Consider the following 17,244-nt stretch of genomic DNA (forward strand, 5'->3'; position numbering starts at 1 on the left):
GTGCAACTTTGGGATTGCATTCCTGCATAACTCCATTTCCATATTTCCATTCTTAGTGTACGTACATCTTTCTGGATAATTTAGGATTGATTTTATACACAGTGGCCAGGCCTACCAGCTTCCTGTGCTTCTGACTGTGTCTCCCTGGGGTTTCCATACTGCAATGCTGCTCTTGGTTGAATAACAGTGATATTTTTCCTTCACTTAATGAATTCTAAGCTTGTCACAAATACTCCTCCACTCTCCACTACAATAAATATTTGGGAAAATATAGAACTGGCTCTTCAAATACAAAATGATATTGTTTCTATAGTTGTTACCCTCACACTAGTACAAATAAACTAAGGAAAATAAAGGGCAGAAATAAAACCTGTAGCATGTATTCAACTAGAGACTGATCTGGTAGTAGAAATCAGTATAATTCCCTCAGTGATGATGACACTGTGCCCATTTGCAGCTGCTGGGGATCTTAACTTTTACTTTTGTAACCACTTGACTTACTGCTGTACCCTGTGAAAGTTTGGTTCTGCACCTTTATGCCTTGCAGACGTGTATTAGGTTTTTTTATTTCTTCCTGCTGAAGTATGAACTTATATTTTGGACTTAGATGGGAAGATTAACAAAAAAAACCACACACGAAACCCCCAACATAACTTCGGATAAATATCCTAGAAAATAATGCTACTTCTTCTAGGATCCATAATTGTAAGTGATATACTGGTTAAGTAGAGTCACTGTTAAATGTATGTACAGTAAGGCAAAAAACCCTATTGGAAATGCAAAGAAAACTAATAGGAAAGTGGTATTTTACTGTTATATTAATTGATATAACTGTTATATTAAAATAGAAGTATGTATAATTCAAGTGAATACTGAGACTACTACCATGCATCATGTAGCATTTAATTCCCTTCCACATACGTTCAGTGGTAGGAATAAAGTACTTGGTTATCTCTATGGAATTGTGACAATCTCCTTCCTTGTGTGGAATGAGATTTACATGATTCAACAGTCAGCTTGGTAAGGGATATTAGCATTATGAGCATCTCAGAGGGAAGGGATTGCTCAAACCTGCTGTCAGTCAAAGAACACTTTCTAAGGTTGGATCAGCATCTGTGATGTGTAAGAATAGCCATGTCATGATGCTGTTAGTCACATGAGGATCAGACTAGGCTACAGATTTCAAATTGAACTCTGAGGGGAACCTGCTCTGTAAGGCACCTAGCAATGACTAGCCATAAACAGCAGTAAGTAATAAGGAACATAGAGTAATAAGAAACATGGGTGAGGAAAATGGGGGAACATTGTCTGTCTTCCAGTTGCTTTCGATGGACTGAAACACATGGTCTCATCTGAGATTTCATAGCTGATGCCTCTGGGAAAAAAAAATATTATTTTAGCCACAAATGGAACAAAAAGACAACTGAGAGAGATGGATTGGTTCACACTTTGGCTGAGAAAAACAGGGAGGAATCTTATTGCTGTTTAAGCTACCTACTGGGAGGTTACCAAGCTCTTTTCAGAGTTATACCACAAAATGATGAGAAGCAGAGGATGTAAGGTAAAACAAAGGACATTCTGATTAGGATTAGAAAGGAAAGATTCTTTACAATGGAAAGGGTCAAACTTTGGAACAGTTTTCCTAGTGAGTTTATGGGATCTCCATCATTGGTGAGATTCAGAATTTAGCTAGGTGTATGACCTTGAGAGGCCTGCTTTAATGTAGAAGTTCTCTCTCCTTTGAAGGGGTTGAACAAGATCATCTCCAAAGACACTGCTATAATTTTTGGGGTGTTTTTTTAAGTAAAAAGGCTGCCTCTACACTACCTTGTTATACCTGTTCAGGCTCTGAAGAGAGATACCTTAAAATTCCAGATTAAATGACCATCCACTCTGTCAATAAATCCATACACAGAGAACCATGTGTTTCCAGCCGAGGTTACCCATAACGAGTGTTAATCCAGAGGATGTGAGACTGGAAGTCAGCACTACAGCAGCAGCAGCAGCCATAGCCCTTCTTTTTATAGGAGCGTTTGGTGTTGCGCCCAGTTGCTCATTTACAGATTGTAAAATGAGATGTTGCTTGGCCTCCCGTAGAGAACATCATGGAGGTGGTCCCAGGGCTGTAGGTCTTTTCTGTCCTTTTCTTCCCTCTGCAGAGTTTCCCAGTACTTGTACCTTCGACATACTTTTAAAAAATCTGTAAAAACGCAAAAGAGAAATAGAGGCAGGGCAGTTTCTAAGGGCTGGTGTGGTGTGTCAGGTGGCTTGTGTAAACTAAATGGTTTCACTATGGCATGGATGTTAGGAAGCTCCTATTAAAAAACCATGTCCTTGACTTGGTAAGCCTTTAGATGGCTACTAAAGCTGTTGTATCTTTGCCACCTGAGATATGGCATAGATATGCCTCCCCTGCTCCATTTAAAAAAAAAAAAATCTGTATTTTTTTGTCTCTTTCTCTTATGTTTGAATAAATATTAATAGAATGTAAAGCCCCATTAATGAACAGGGCCCTGATCTGCATACCGCTTTCCTTTAGTGGCAGGCTTACAAGGTCTCAGGAGATATTATCCAGATGCATGACTTCCTTTAACTGATGATAAAGTCTTTGATGTCACTTATTACTTGGAACTAATCCTGAGATCATGAGTATATGTTAAAGTATGCAAGGTGCATTCTACCCCACGCAGCAAAAAAAAAAAATGTCACCATACTGTTAAGCTTTTTTTTTAGATCTTATATCCAAGTCTTCCTTCTAACTTGCATATTTATTCCTTAGTAGTTGCACTGGTATAATGTGCTAGTCTCTCAACCGAGAGTAAGAGTTACTTCATGCCAAAGGGACTGTAAAGTTACAAAATGTATGTTCCCATAATCTCCCTGTCTGCCATTTCCCCTACTTTATGAAAACATACCATGGAGAAAAAAACAAAAAAAAAAAGAAAAGGAATGTAACCAGCTCATTTTTTATTCATCCAAAAGAGAGGGTAGATTTAGGGAGGTAGAATATGTGCAGTACATAGAAAAATGCAGCATTTGAGTAATCTCCCCAAATTCAGCTCTTTAGTCTTAACTTCTTGACCACTTCCAGAAAAAAAAAAAAAAAAAAAAAAAGTCTTGGTACAAAAAGAAGGAACACCTACTTTTTAGAAATGTCTTTACTCAGCTAAATGAACACGACAGTCACGGAAAATGCCCCATTTTTAGGGCTAGTAGAGTGTCTGTGTCTTTCAGCATTAAACAAATTATCTTTGGGTCAAATCACTTTGAGAAGGGATGAGTATAAGAAACTGTACTGAGTTTGTGCTCAGAAATTTACAGTAGACCTCCCAGGGTCAGAATGAGATCTAGATGGTGATATGATTTCTCTAATGGTATTAGAGAAACAAATCATATCAGAAATTCTGTCATAATGGGATTGTAAAATCTGAAATACAGATTGAAATGAAAGGCTGCTAATACTGTAGGGCACAGATATTACTGGATGTAATTGCTGTCATTTCTTACTAAATAGTCATTAACCAACCTGAGGTAGCATTGGTTTAGATTTGATTCTGCTAAAATATAAAGATACCTTTAGAGATCTGGTTGTCAGACATAGTCAGAAATAGACTTTTAACAGGTTTTTCCAATGATTCAATTTGAGTTTAAATAAAAAAATGTGTAAATTTGGACTTAGGTATAAATAAATCTCTAAGTTAACTGACTAAAATCCTTGAATCAGAGAAAGGAAATTTTTGGTATGTGACACCGTTGCTGGCATTTGTTAATAGAATTAAATGCTCAGCAGTACAGATTAGGATACTGGTTTAGATCGGTTTTTTAGTTTTCCAAAATAATGGTTAGTTACATGAAGTGGATAATGAGACCATATTATTGATTATGATGATTCTTTGTATTGTGTATATTTGACCTGTGTATCAATGAAGCTACTTTGGATTTCGAGCTGCTACATGGTTATGCCACACTGGTATTTTGGCTAGTGATATACCAGGGCAATGCAATTTCCTGCATTGCTTGAATAAAGAAGCAAAAAATCTGATATCAAAATGAGGGTTTAGCCTTTAGCTTGTAGCAGAAGAGTATGAATTATTGGCTAACACAACCTAGAAAGGCAGATCTTTAACATTTCAGTTTAAAAAGAGTAAATTCTGATGATGTATGTGAATTTCTTCTGAAGTTACCCCAATTTAGTAGTTGTGGGTTTCAGGGTGGAGAAGGCTTTTAATTGATATCAAAGCAGCTAAATCTACATAAAATCTGTATTTTAAATAACAGAGGAAAAAAAACATTGAAAAGATGCTCCCAAGCAAGTGGGGTAAATAGCTACACCCATCAAGATATTAGGAAATCAGAAAGATTATCTGTGGAATGTAGGAATGCTCAATAACAAAGTTCTGTCAGCTCTGTAGGGATAACGTAAAACTTGTCAAAAAACATGTTATTTTTTTACTTTCTAATGGAAAGTGGAAAAAATAAAAGATCTAGGTACATAAAATAAGAAGAGAACTGTAACTTTTATATAGGAAGAAAGGGAAAGAGACAATAAAATATTTGGGTTAGCTCTCCCCAAAATAAGTTAATTCAGTGTTCAAAGACATACAAACTAGGATAACAGGAATAACAGTACAGTAGTAGGAGTTACTATGTAGATGGTAATTCCAAGGTAGATGAAGAACTCAAAAATCAGAGAGGTAATCGGGAGCTAAGAAACTGACATGTGACATTACAGACTAAAAGTTAAGCAACTTTTTGATATCATTTGAATGAATTCTAGCAAATGAAATATTTCTAAAAATAACAACCTGTGTTTTAGGGCAGATACAAGGAATGGAAAATGAAGGATATTGATATACTCAGCAAATTGAGTAAAATGCATTCAAAGTTTGATCACAAGTAGATTGTTTAGACTAACTTGTTACTGGGCTGCTTTACTAAGGGTAGAGCCACCAGTTTGAGGGAAGTAATCATTGCTTTCTAATTTGGTACTTGTGAGATCATAACTATAGTATTAGGTTTTGTTTTCTCCTTCTTACTACAAGGAAGACTTCAATAAGCTTAAGCAAGTCTGGCAGAAGGCCACCAGCATTGCCACTGGCTTGGAGCACAGGGTGCATTGGCAGAGGCAGAAAGAGCTAAATTTATTCAGCCTCAAGAAGGAAGTGGGGTGGAGAGGTGGCAGTGCGTGCAGGGATCTAACTGCTGTCTTCAATGACTTAAAAGTTGGTGGTTATAGGGAGAACCATGTTCTTCTTCAAGGCACACGTGAAAAGGGCAAGAGGCAATATTCACAGGTTACAGCAGATATGTGTACCAGAAAAATGCAAGGATGAATTCTTGATAATAAGGGCCATCAGAAATTGGAACAGTTTCTCTGAAAAAATTTTGGAATTTCCATCCATGGAGGTACTCAAAACTCAACTGGACAAAGCCCTGAGCATCCTCTGACTCTGTTGGAACTGGTACAGATGACCTCCAAAGGTCCATTCCAACTTAAATTATTCTGTAATTCTGTGATCTTTCTTTAATAAGGTAATTACTTTTCTATAATTATTAAACATGATAGATTTTATTTCCCTGGACATATTACAGTTGATGGGAGTAACATCAGAAGTTCTTTCAATGTGGAGTTTGAACAATGGTTTGGGGACAGTTTATACGTGTGAAATTCCAGGGCAGAGTGGAAAAGAAGTGTTTGTACATCTTTCCTAGGCTAGTAGTAACAAGTGGCCCCATAACAACTGACTATGTGGATGGTTTAGGGAGTGTTATTTCAATCCAAACTTCTTAGAGGATGTTATCTTTGCATTATCAACACTTTTTTGTGTTCAAAGACATATATCCTATTCCATATTCCTATCTCAAGTAAAGATACAACATGTGTCAAGGTCTCTCTCACAGTCCCTAACTTGATCTTTGTTTTGCAGATCTTAGAGGCGTCCCGTGCATTTTAGTCTTTCTCTTGAATTGTTTCGTCCACTGTGTTGTCAGATCTATTGGGTCCTCCACAACTTGTGTTATTTTAGGTTTTAATGATGGTGCAGATTCCAGATTTTGCTGTTTGTTTCTTTGTTTGTTTGTTTCTTCCCTTGTTTGTGTATAAAGCTGGAACCTCCTTATGTATCCTCTATATGGCTGTCCTGATTTGGTATCATCTCCACAGTGTCAGGAATAAATTTACAAGTTCAGTCATTTTAGCCACTGACATCTTATATGTTTGATCACTGTGAATGGTTTAGCTGTGATGAATCCTTGTCATGGTACACTTGACTAGATGTTTTCATGTGTTTCTAATATGATTTTACAACATGCCACTTTTCCCATTTACATCTATGTAATCAGGTAAGCTGCTTCTAAGATTTTAATTAAGCAATATTTCAGCAATTTCTATGCCAGTTTTCAGAGTGCTGATCTATAATGTAGTAATGCGAAGTAGAGATGTTTTGAAATCTCCTTTCAATGCTTTTAACAACATTTCACACAAAACCATTAGGGACTGAATACCAGAAGCCAAAAGCAATACACTTACAATCATACTCTTTTGAAGATTTAAACTCATAATAGTCAACTTGTAAGTCATACTGCTGCTGCAGTGAGTATGTCACATCTCAGAACTGTAGGTGCATGTCATGGTTTAACCCCAGCCAGCAACTAAGGACCACGCAGCTGCTCACTCACTTCCCCCCCACCCAGTGGGATGGGGGAGAGAATTGGGAAAAGAAGTAAAACTTGTGGGTTGAGATAAGAATGGTTTAATAGAACAGAAAAGAAGAAACTAATAATGATAATGATAACACTAATAAAATGACAGCAGTAATAATAAAAGGATTGGAATACACAAGTGATGCGCAATGCAATTGCTCACCACCCACTGACTGACAGCAGTTAGTCCCTAAGCGGCGATCTGCCAGGTCCCACTGCCCCCAGTTTATATACTGGGCATGATGTCACATGGTATGGAATACCCCATTGGCCACTGTGTGTCGGTTGTCCTGGCTGTGTCCCCTCTCAAATTCTTGTGCCCCTCCAGCCTTCTTGCTGGCTGGGCATGAGAAGCTGAAAAATCCTTGACTTTAGACTAAACATTACTTAGCAACAACTGAAAACGTCAGTGTGTTATCAACATTTTTGTCATACCTAACTCAAAAACATAGCACTGTACCAGCTGCTAGGAAGACAATTAACTCTAACCCAGCTGACACCAGGACAGTGCATATTGGGCTTACACGTTTAACAATTGCATTCTTTAATGATGTTATTTATGGAGGGCATTATTATGGGGTTGAAAAAATAAATTCATATTACTCTATTATTTCCAGTACTATTTCCAAACCTATGTCAAGAGCTGAGTGGTAAGCTAAATTTTTTTGCTCTTCAACTTTTTAATAGGGATTGTCTCTCTTTTAAAAATATTAGATGCTGATGTTTTGCTTTAACCTTCATGGACCAGAAAGTTTTTTTCCTTTTTACAGGGCATACTTGCTAAAAGAGACACAGCCCACAGTTTTATGTCATCTGGCTACTTCTGAGCTGGTTGCCTAGATGCTCTTTAGAATTGGTTAAGAAAAACAAACATCTAGGGCATGATTCATCTAACCTATTTTAGATGGCTACTTCAAGAGGTGAGATGAATCTTATTCTAGAGACGATTTATGCTCTCCACTGACTGTAAAGAGAGCTTAAACAACTAACTCATAGGAAGATCTTTATGGTGTGGGTTGCTGAATTTGGTCTGATGAATCCTGGCCTTAGTCTTCTGATTTTAGACCTGAAATAACAGTTCTATTTTTAAAAAAAAAGAATTATTTTATTTATGCCAAGTGATTACTTCAAAATAGTTTTATTCTTACTGCCAGCTCACATTTACTTAGAATCATCATCTCAATGATATAGTCATGGATTTACCTGCTTAGAAAATCTAATATGAGGTATCATTCTCAAACTGTTTTCTTGTTTAGCAAAATCAGATACGCCATTGTAAGCTGAAGTCACGATGTTCTAGCACCCATCCTGAACGCACATTTTTCTATATTTGGTTGGAGAGGGCCTTATGTGACTTTGAGGGAGAATTTAGAGTTGACTCAGCTTTGGCAAATTTTCAGTATATCCTCCATGTTGACTGTGTAAATTTCAGTATGGTTCTTCTTACTGTTGTATATGCTTGAAGTACTATCTAGGTAAAATCAACAGCAGGGGACTGTCAAAGACAATCTGTAACACTTTGTGAATTTCCTATTAAATATAGTATAATAAATGCTTATTCTAGCTTTAGTTTTAAAAAATATTTTATTGCTGAGCCCTCTTTGACTGTACAATATACAAATAAATGTTATTCCAGCATTGTAAGTTGTAAATCAAATTGTTTTATATAACTTCTGCATTCAACATAAACTTGAGTATTCTTTTTCTTCTCAGAAATGACTTTTTTTCAGGGAATGAAGGCATTCGCATAAGAACATTTTTATTCCTGATTATTAGTCCAAGGCATTTTTTACATGGATGTAAAGTCTTATACAAAGGACCGAAGCTCTATGAAAGATAAAGATTATAGTTAATAAATCTTTGGAGTTTTCTTTCAGGATTTATAAAAATTGTTTTCCAGTTTAAATGAAGCACTAAAAGCATAATGAAGTTATATTATTCATTTCAAAATGAAGCTATGTGGAGAGAACAAATATTGCCTGGTGATGATAGTGCAACTCTATATGTATTGGTTTGTAGCCAAGCATTGTTTCAAGTTGGGAGAAACAGTGTGGAACTACAGGAGTTTATTCCCTGAGACTGTCCTACTTAGTCTTTTTTTCCTTCTGTTTGATTCACAAAAATGTGCCAGTCACAGTAGCATCAAAACAATACAAAACAAAATTAAGATCTCTTTCTGTGAAGAAATAGGTGAAAGCATTTATTAATTTCACAGAAGCCTTCATTTAGCCACCAGAGTGTGAGGCATTTCAGATTCGGCTCAGGTTGATAGTGACTTGAAAAAATGCTGATAGGTGCCTTCTGTAAGTGAGAAATCAGACTTGGGGTCTGGTGTAGTTAGGCACTTCTGGAAATACCCTCTGTTATTAAAATGTCTTTGGACTATTAATGCTCTTAGAATAAAAATATTAAATAAAACATTAAAAGAACACCTAGCATTTCCTCTTACCTATAAACCTATATGTCTTTTCTTTTACTTTTTAACTTCTTTTTTAAGGATTTAGGTGTTGATGGGATTAATACTTGAACTGTGGGTATCTAAAACTTATTTGTAAGCCTGTTTCAAATCTAACAGGCTGCAATTTTTTATTTATAAGGTAGAATATTTGTTCAATTGAAGAAAAAATACCTGACAAACATTTGAGCAAAATTGGGGCATGTATAATCTGCAGTGGAATATACAGGATAGCCTGAGCCCGTGTACAATGCTGTGTCTCTTAGACTTACCTGTTTATTTTGAGGTAAATCTAGGTGTTCTCACATAGTGCTCCAGTCAACTATGTGGCTTCACCCTAAAAGGAGCCTAAAATTCTACAGGAGCCAGGGCTACAGAAACTGTGGTGCTGGTGTATGAAAATAATATGTAATGGATTCTGTTTCTCTGGGTACAGGCAAAAGCAGTAATGGCACTAAGTTTGGTATTAGACATTTCACTTAGTACTCTTTTATTCTTCAAGAAACGGATAAGTGACTGTGGAGGAAAGGAGTACTGCATAAAACCATGTGTTGAGAAAAGAATTATCTTCTCATTTAGTATTTTGATTCTAACACAGACATGGTGGTTTGGTTTTGTCTCTATGGGAATTACACTGTTTTCCTCTTTAGGGGCCTGTTTTCCATGGTACTAAAAAAAGCAGAAGCATTTGGGCTGTGTGTTATTGTTTGTCGCAAACCTTCAGTGTTATGAGAGAATCTGGCAGCAAGTGAGAGCAGTGTAAATTAATCTGAGGTGTATTCTGCACTTCTTTTCAGCCAGCACTCTGAACCTTAGGCAAACAGATGGCTTAGGATTTCTCTGAAAGATTCAGTGCTGCAAAGTGAACATTTCTCAGGCTGTAATTTACTTGAAGCCTGATTTTTTTTTTTGCCTTTTTTTTTTTTAAATATTAAAACATAAAGGAAAAAAAGCCAGTATGTACTGTTCTATTAAGACATAACATTAATATTTAGATCACAAACTACTTACTATAACTGTGACATTAAGTTTACTTAGTTATTATGCAAGCCACTCCTAATAGTTCCTCTTAGTATACTTAATTTTTTTTCATCCATCAAAAGAAATAACTGAATATTACGATTCCTTAATTTTTAATGTAACAAAATGTGTTTATATGGGCTATAAAAACCTCAGGGGTAGCAGTAGGCTTTTGATAGATTATGTTCTCCATGGCTACTTGCCAGGTGATCAAAGTTGCCGATTCCAGCTATAACGTAAGCTCTTGAGTACGATGATCCTGTATTTTTCTCAGTATGACTACAGATACAGCAGTAGACAGAACCTGCATAGTCTCTCCTGCAGCATTAACAGAGAACAATCTTCCCTCCTAAAACATGAAGGGAAGAGGGAGAGACTGGAGGCTATTTTTTAGTGTGAAAAAGGAATGCACAGAGTTGCATATTCCCATTTCTGTTATAGAGGGTAGATTTGATTAATGAGATGCTATTTTTCCTTGATACTGTAAAAGCCTCTCCTAAGATTGACTTATTCATCCTAACTTAATTCTTTGAGTCTAGTTAGGCTAAAAAGTAATTGACTTGCTATGTTGATTTTGTTAGCATAATTCAGTATTTAAGTGACTATAACATGTATGATTTCACACCTTTGAAGTTGTTCCAGAGGTGGGATGTCCCGTAAGAACTCAGAGTCACAGAACTGGCCTGTAGTTCACTCAGTAATGCTAGTGCCAAGTTTAGCCAGCATATTGTGTCATCTTTTGCCTGTCTTCACTAAATTATTTATTCCCTTCTGATGAATTTACTGCTAACCACAGCTGTTTACTTAGGATCCTCCTGGGAGTCTGGACTTAGCACAGAAACACTCACGAGCTAATTCTTCCCAGCTAGTGCATTCAATTCCAACAACAAACTTCCAGCGGCATTAATTTTTCTTTCATTTTTAAACAGCACATGTTTCTTCCACACTGGAATATAAAAACACCAGGCAAAAAACTTCTGTATTTCTACTGTAAAAGATTTGATAGATGACTTTTTTTGTTCAACAGCTTCACATTCTGAGCAGTGCTTATTCCTGTGGAGAAAGAGACAAAAACACTCTGTAGAAAACAGACTAGGAGTCACTGCTACCTCTCTGCATTTTCTCTTCTAGAGATGTGCTGTGGTGCCAAAAGGAAAGAAATAAAAGAAGGAAAATGCAGCCATTTGAATTTGAGAATCTGTGCTCAATCTAGTGAAACCTTGTTTCAGTAATACCTACTTTTAACAGAATAATGTATGTTCCCAGTAATGTGCAGTTTGCTTGTTAGGTCAATTTATCTTCTGGTCTATTGACTGGTTGCTTCAATCATTTCAAAACCTCATACCTGAGAAGCTTTTGCAATGTTGATATTTTAACATTGCTTTGAATATTTTTGTATTTTCTTTATATAGCATGTTTAAGTGGATAGTTTTGATGAAATGTATGAAGTTTGATAATTAAGACCTAGCCACAGCAGATGGAAAGGACATTATTGCTTTCTTCTTTACAACCCTTTTATATAAGTGAAATTTGTTCTGTTCCTTCTCAGTCTCTCTCTGTTTTCAAGATTTGCTCCCACTGTCTAACGTGTTATTTCCTGGACTTCTGATCTTTTGTTGCTCTTCTCTGAACTCTACTGTGCAGAAGGTACAGTGTCCACTTGGAAGGTGTCCTGTTCAAGGAGAAGTGGGTAAGTCGCAAAGTGGAAGGAATACTCTACAGGGTGTTCTGATTTATGTGGTAGTATAATGTTTGACTTAACATGACCGTGTTGTTGACATGTGCAACCTGTGATCCATTATAACCTCAAATCTTGGTCTGCTGCCTGCCTGGTCACTCTTCACCCTGTGTTTAATTAACTGGATGTGCCTGCTCAAATAAAGTAAACTGCATTTTTTGCGCACAGAATTCCATAAGTATCAAGCCATTTCCCCAACTTTTCAATACAATAAAGTTAGACTTCAATATTATCCTCCAATATATTTGTAGTCTCCTCCAGATTAATGTCGTTGAAACTGTAACAAGAAAATAATAAAAGCTAACAAGATTTTTCCATTATCCCAAGACAGGTCCCTATGCAGTATAACTTGATATGTTTTTCATTATTTGCCAATGAATTACAGATAACTGTTCTGCAAGCATGGCTACCTATCTAGTTTTGCATCCAACCTGCAGCATTTTCATTCATGTTGTTTTCCTTCCTCATTTACGAGCTTTAATGGACTCAAGATAAAACACCTACTGCTTCTCCCCATCTGCAAGGCCTGCTACTGTTTTAGAAGACAATTACATTGGTCTGATATGTGCCAGATTCTACCTGCTATTCATCTTTAATTATTTCCCAGACGATTAAAATACTTTGATTATCACTCCAGTGTTTTTCTGGTTGGCAAAAAGATTCAACACCTAAAATCATAGGAAAGCAGATAGTCATTGATGTGATTTGCAGATGACTTACTGAATAAATTTGACTGTGGAGATATTCAAAGGTGCTCAGGAACCTTAATTGTTCAGCCGTCTAAATATTCTAAGTAGACAGACCAAACTTGAGGCATCTGAGTGTGAAAAAGATTTTCCTCAGTGAGTCATTAGTGCCAAAATAGTGGGTTTGAACCTGGATTTATTTACATTAGTACTTCAGCAGTACTCTACTGAAGCAAACAGAGAAAAGCATATAAAAAATTGGGTCTGTGCTGTCATCATCAAGCACCATAAAATTCCCTTTAACCTTGTACAGCTGCAAGCATGCTCTTATTGCAAATAACTGTAAAATAAGAAAGAACTGGGTTTTTTTAAAAATTATTTATTGGTGACTTCTGATTTTACTTTTTTATGTTTTTTTCTAGTTTCTAAATAATTTTAATTTTTAGTAAGTACATATTCTTCTTCATATGTACAGATGATGGTAGTTTGGTTGTTTTGGTGAAGGGGCGAGAGATCTTGTGAGAGTGGGGGAATTGTAGGCAAAATGTTGCTTTGTCAGTAATTCTGATAATCACATCTTCCCAAATGATCATCTTACTTGTAGCTTGTGAAAGTTCAACCAAAAAGTTCCTTCTAAAATCAGGGTAGCTTTTTGTAATGATGAGATTGCTCTCCCTGTGCTTTAAATATGCTAAGCACAAACAATGCATTCAACTTACTTTGACTCTAAGCCATTATTGTCAAAACAGTGTAGTTTGGAAACTAACAATTAGGTGAAAATGTCTTACTATAGCAATTCCTTCAGGCATCTGTTGTCTGCCTCAACTTCATCCTTTTTGAAAAATGATGTATCATCACCTTGGCAAAGCTGTCAGATGCTGTGTTCCCAAAAAATGAATATAGCATTTGCATTCATTTTGCCTGTTGCTCTTGTTTGGTTTTTTTTTTAATTTTTATTATTTTTATTTACTTCTGATAGTTCCATTCCCTCTTCCTCATCATAGGCAGTAATGAATGTATTCACATCTTCTTTTCCCTAAACAAAGAAGTGTGTATCAATATTATCAATGCATAAATGGTTCAAAGGTGCTTAAATTCATGCCAGATGCTTCAGTGACTCATTACCAAATGGTGAAATGTCTGAGAGCTTAACAAGATATTCATTTTTCCTGCTGGAAATGTCTTTTCACAAAGGCCTTTTTCTGCTAAGAGTCGTCATTGATCACGGTTCCTCAGTATGCAGAATCAACAATAGCTGAGCAGGCAGCTTACGAATCAGAGCAATTTGCTTCTACTATCTGCATCAAAACAGTGATTTTATAACATTCGATTACTTAGGGAAATTTAAATAAGATGCCTTTAAGAAAAACTTTCTTAAGAAAATGGTGTTAATATGTTGTTTGCTAGGGTTTTTTTCAGCTATAAAGGCAAGTGTTTGTTGGGACTATGAAAAATCTGTGATTTTTTTTGTTTCCTACAGCTGGATCAGAACCAAAATTAGTTGTCATTTGGAAAGAGGAATGGATGTGAAAGTTGTGAAATAACTAATAAGCCAAAAGACATTTAGGCGTCACTCAGTCTGATCTGAGGTTTGGTCAGTGCCTCAACTTGATACCTGCTGCCTCTTCTGACTCATTTTTAGCCCCTTTCCCACAAGACTGTGATTTATTTCAACAAAATTAATTCAGAAAATATAGAAGAAATATGTATTCTAAAATTAATGACCATTCATTTCCCAGTCTCACCTGCTTTACCTTCCGATATATGAAACACACTCATACTCTAAATGGAGTCACGTCCTGAGGTGTAACACTGAATATCACATTGAAAATTATTATCATTATCCAATAGGCAGATCGTTCAAACTTTTTTAGTGTCCCTTAGGACACTTGGATAGTTGAGGCTGACTTCTACTTGAACACAGGTGATGAGCTGCACGCTGTTTTTATTTCAATGCATTTTCATTTCTAGTATTTGTCTACATGTTCAGGCATGAAGCAAAAATTGTAATGAGTTGAGAACTTAGAGATTTTCTTTTCAATAGCTGATGAAATTAAAAGCCATAATGACACTGATGTTTTCTTTTTAGCCTGTAGATACCCACTGAAGTTACTATACATTTTACATTAAAACAGGATACTCAGGTTTTATAATTATTTATCCATTTATTCTGTAGATAATATTTTCAGTTCCCAAGAAAAAAAGAATAAAGTGAAGTGGGAAGACTGCTGTTTCTAAACAGTATCACCTAGCTGTCAGGCATTATCACAATGATGCATTGTTTAGAATATAAATGCTATGAGGAACTGTGCATCAAACAAAAGTTTTCAATGTATTGATTTTTTTTCCTTTTAAATTTAATGAAAATGTAATCCTCTGAATTAACAGCTTGATCTAAAAGTCATTAAAATAGATGGAAACATATCCATTCATTTAAAAAGTCTTTAGAGCAGGCACTTAAGTAGCTTTTAATGCTTCTCACTCTAGCTTGATGAGTATTATCTTCATTATACAGATGATGCTGTGAAGTCACGGAAAGGTTAAATGTTGATTCCAAGGCCACAAAATGAGGCAGTTGCAAAACCAAAACTGAAATACTCTGAGTTGTCTGTCTGTACTTTGTGTTCAAGACAATACATTACTGTTTTTTAATCTAAATAAATGAATAGTTAAGACTTAAAAAAAAAAAAGCCAATATATTTTAATATATCTCGTGACCTTCATATCATCAGAAAATAACATTTAAACACTATTTTTATGTAGAACAAAGAACCTATATGGTTCAAGAAAGACTTTAGTCAAAGTTTGTTACATTACATTACACAACACAGCCAATAAGTCTGTGTAGGAAACAGTATATTGATATAAAATAATATGGTCACAGGGGTCCCTGCTAAAAAAAAAAATGAAGTTTTCTTTAGTTTTACTACTGAGTCCTCTCTGAGGTGTCAGTGGAATAAATAGGAACATTTTCAGTGGTATTATGACTGGATTGCTTAGGCTCGTCTTTAAATCAGAGAGGCATGCAAGTAAAACTGTATGCATAGAAAAAGAAGTATCTAAAGTTAATGATACAAAGTGCTGTGAGAAGAGAGAACAAAGGCAATGTGGAAGTCAAGGACCAAAATGCAGTTACAAAAAAGAATTGTGCAAAACTGATGAAACACAACACAGGAAGAAAGATCAGAAATCGTATACCAGTGATTTTATTTACCGAGGGGTCTTATCTTGGTGATGAGTTACAATGGGCCTAGATGGAAATTACATGTAGACTTACACAGGAATGAAATGCCCAAATTCTTTTTGTGCTTCTTAAAATGTTCCGTATATATGCCCATGTAAGTTAACAGATTGGTGGTGGGCAATAGAACTTGAATCTTCCGTCATGCTGGTAATCCCAAAACATTGCAGGATTACCTATTATTACAATGCTTTTAAATCTTGGATAAGGTGATACTGGTGTTTTGAAAGAAAAAAACCTTCTCCTGTATGCTGCAGCACAGCTACCAGTGTGGGGCCTTCACTGATTTTAATGTGGACATGAACAATTCTGAGGCACTACCTTAAAGCAAGGGAGGATGATGCCTTGCTGGGGACCTGGGAGGAGGATGAGGCCTCTCCCCATTCCTCTTCATCGCTTGAGCAAAGCCGCCATGCTCCTGAATGGATAGAGGCACTGTGGAGGCCAAAGGAGGGAAGAGCATCAGGCCTTACCACGTGGAGTTGACCTCAGGGGGCCAGAAGACTAATCCTGGCAATGACATTGTTGATTATATTTTGCACCAAGTATAGCTTCAATCTCAGTCTAACCATGGAATTAATGTTGAGGTCCATCTCCACAGCTACAGTCAAGGAATCTTTATGCAAATGTAATATCTGTATTTAGAAGTCAGCTTATAAGTAGACTCTAACTCAAGAGAATTTGATTTTAAAATGAATAGTACTCACATTCCACAGCTATGTAGCTATATGTTTAGGTATTTTCTGTGTGCACTCCTGACTTCAAGCATCGGTAGGGAAAATCCAGCTTCTCTGTAAATTATGTTGGTTTTAAAAGACCAAAATGCCATTTCTTCAATTTTGCACAACACTTAGGTGCCCAAGAAAGTACATTGGACTTTTCTTTGGCAACAATGCATTCTGTACAGCTGAGCTTTCAAAAGCAGGTTCAGAAGGTTCCAAGGATTTCAGACCAAAGCATAAATCAATATGTTTAGTATAATTTAACTAAACTACTGCCACCAATTTATGTTCAGAGTCCCTTTGTCAGTGCCTTGACAAGAAACAGTAAAGCAAACTCATTGCCAAAGAATTGTCTGAACCAGAATGAGATGGCAAAAAATTCTCCATTCAGTTTCCTCATGTCCTTCACCATCTCCATATAGGACAATGTATTCATGTTACAATAATATAAAAAAAAGTTCTATTCTTGGTTTAAATAATACAGAAACAAATATTCTCACAATTGCTTTATATTATACTTCAAGTCTAAATATTAGGTTAGATTTTGAAGTCTTTCTGTCCTAAGACAAAACTCCTTCAAAGTCCAGAGGATTTTGCAGAGTAGCAAAACTGTTTAAAATCTGAAGTTTGGTCCCAAAGCTTAACAGAAGTTCTAAAATGTACCTAAGATTAAATCCTGT

Source organism: Buteo buteo, chromosome 4 (assembly GCF_964188355.1).
Source record: "Buteo buteo chromosome 4, bButBut1.hap1.1, whole genome shotgun sequence".
NCBI lineage: Eukaryota > Metazoa > Chordata > Aves > Accipitriformes > Accipitridae > Buteo > Buteo buteo.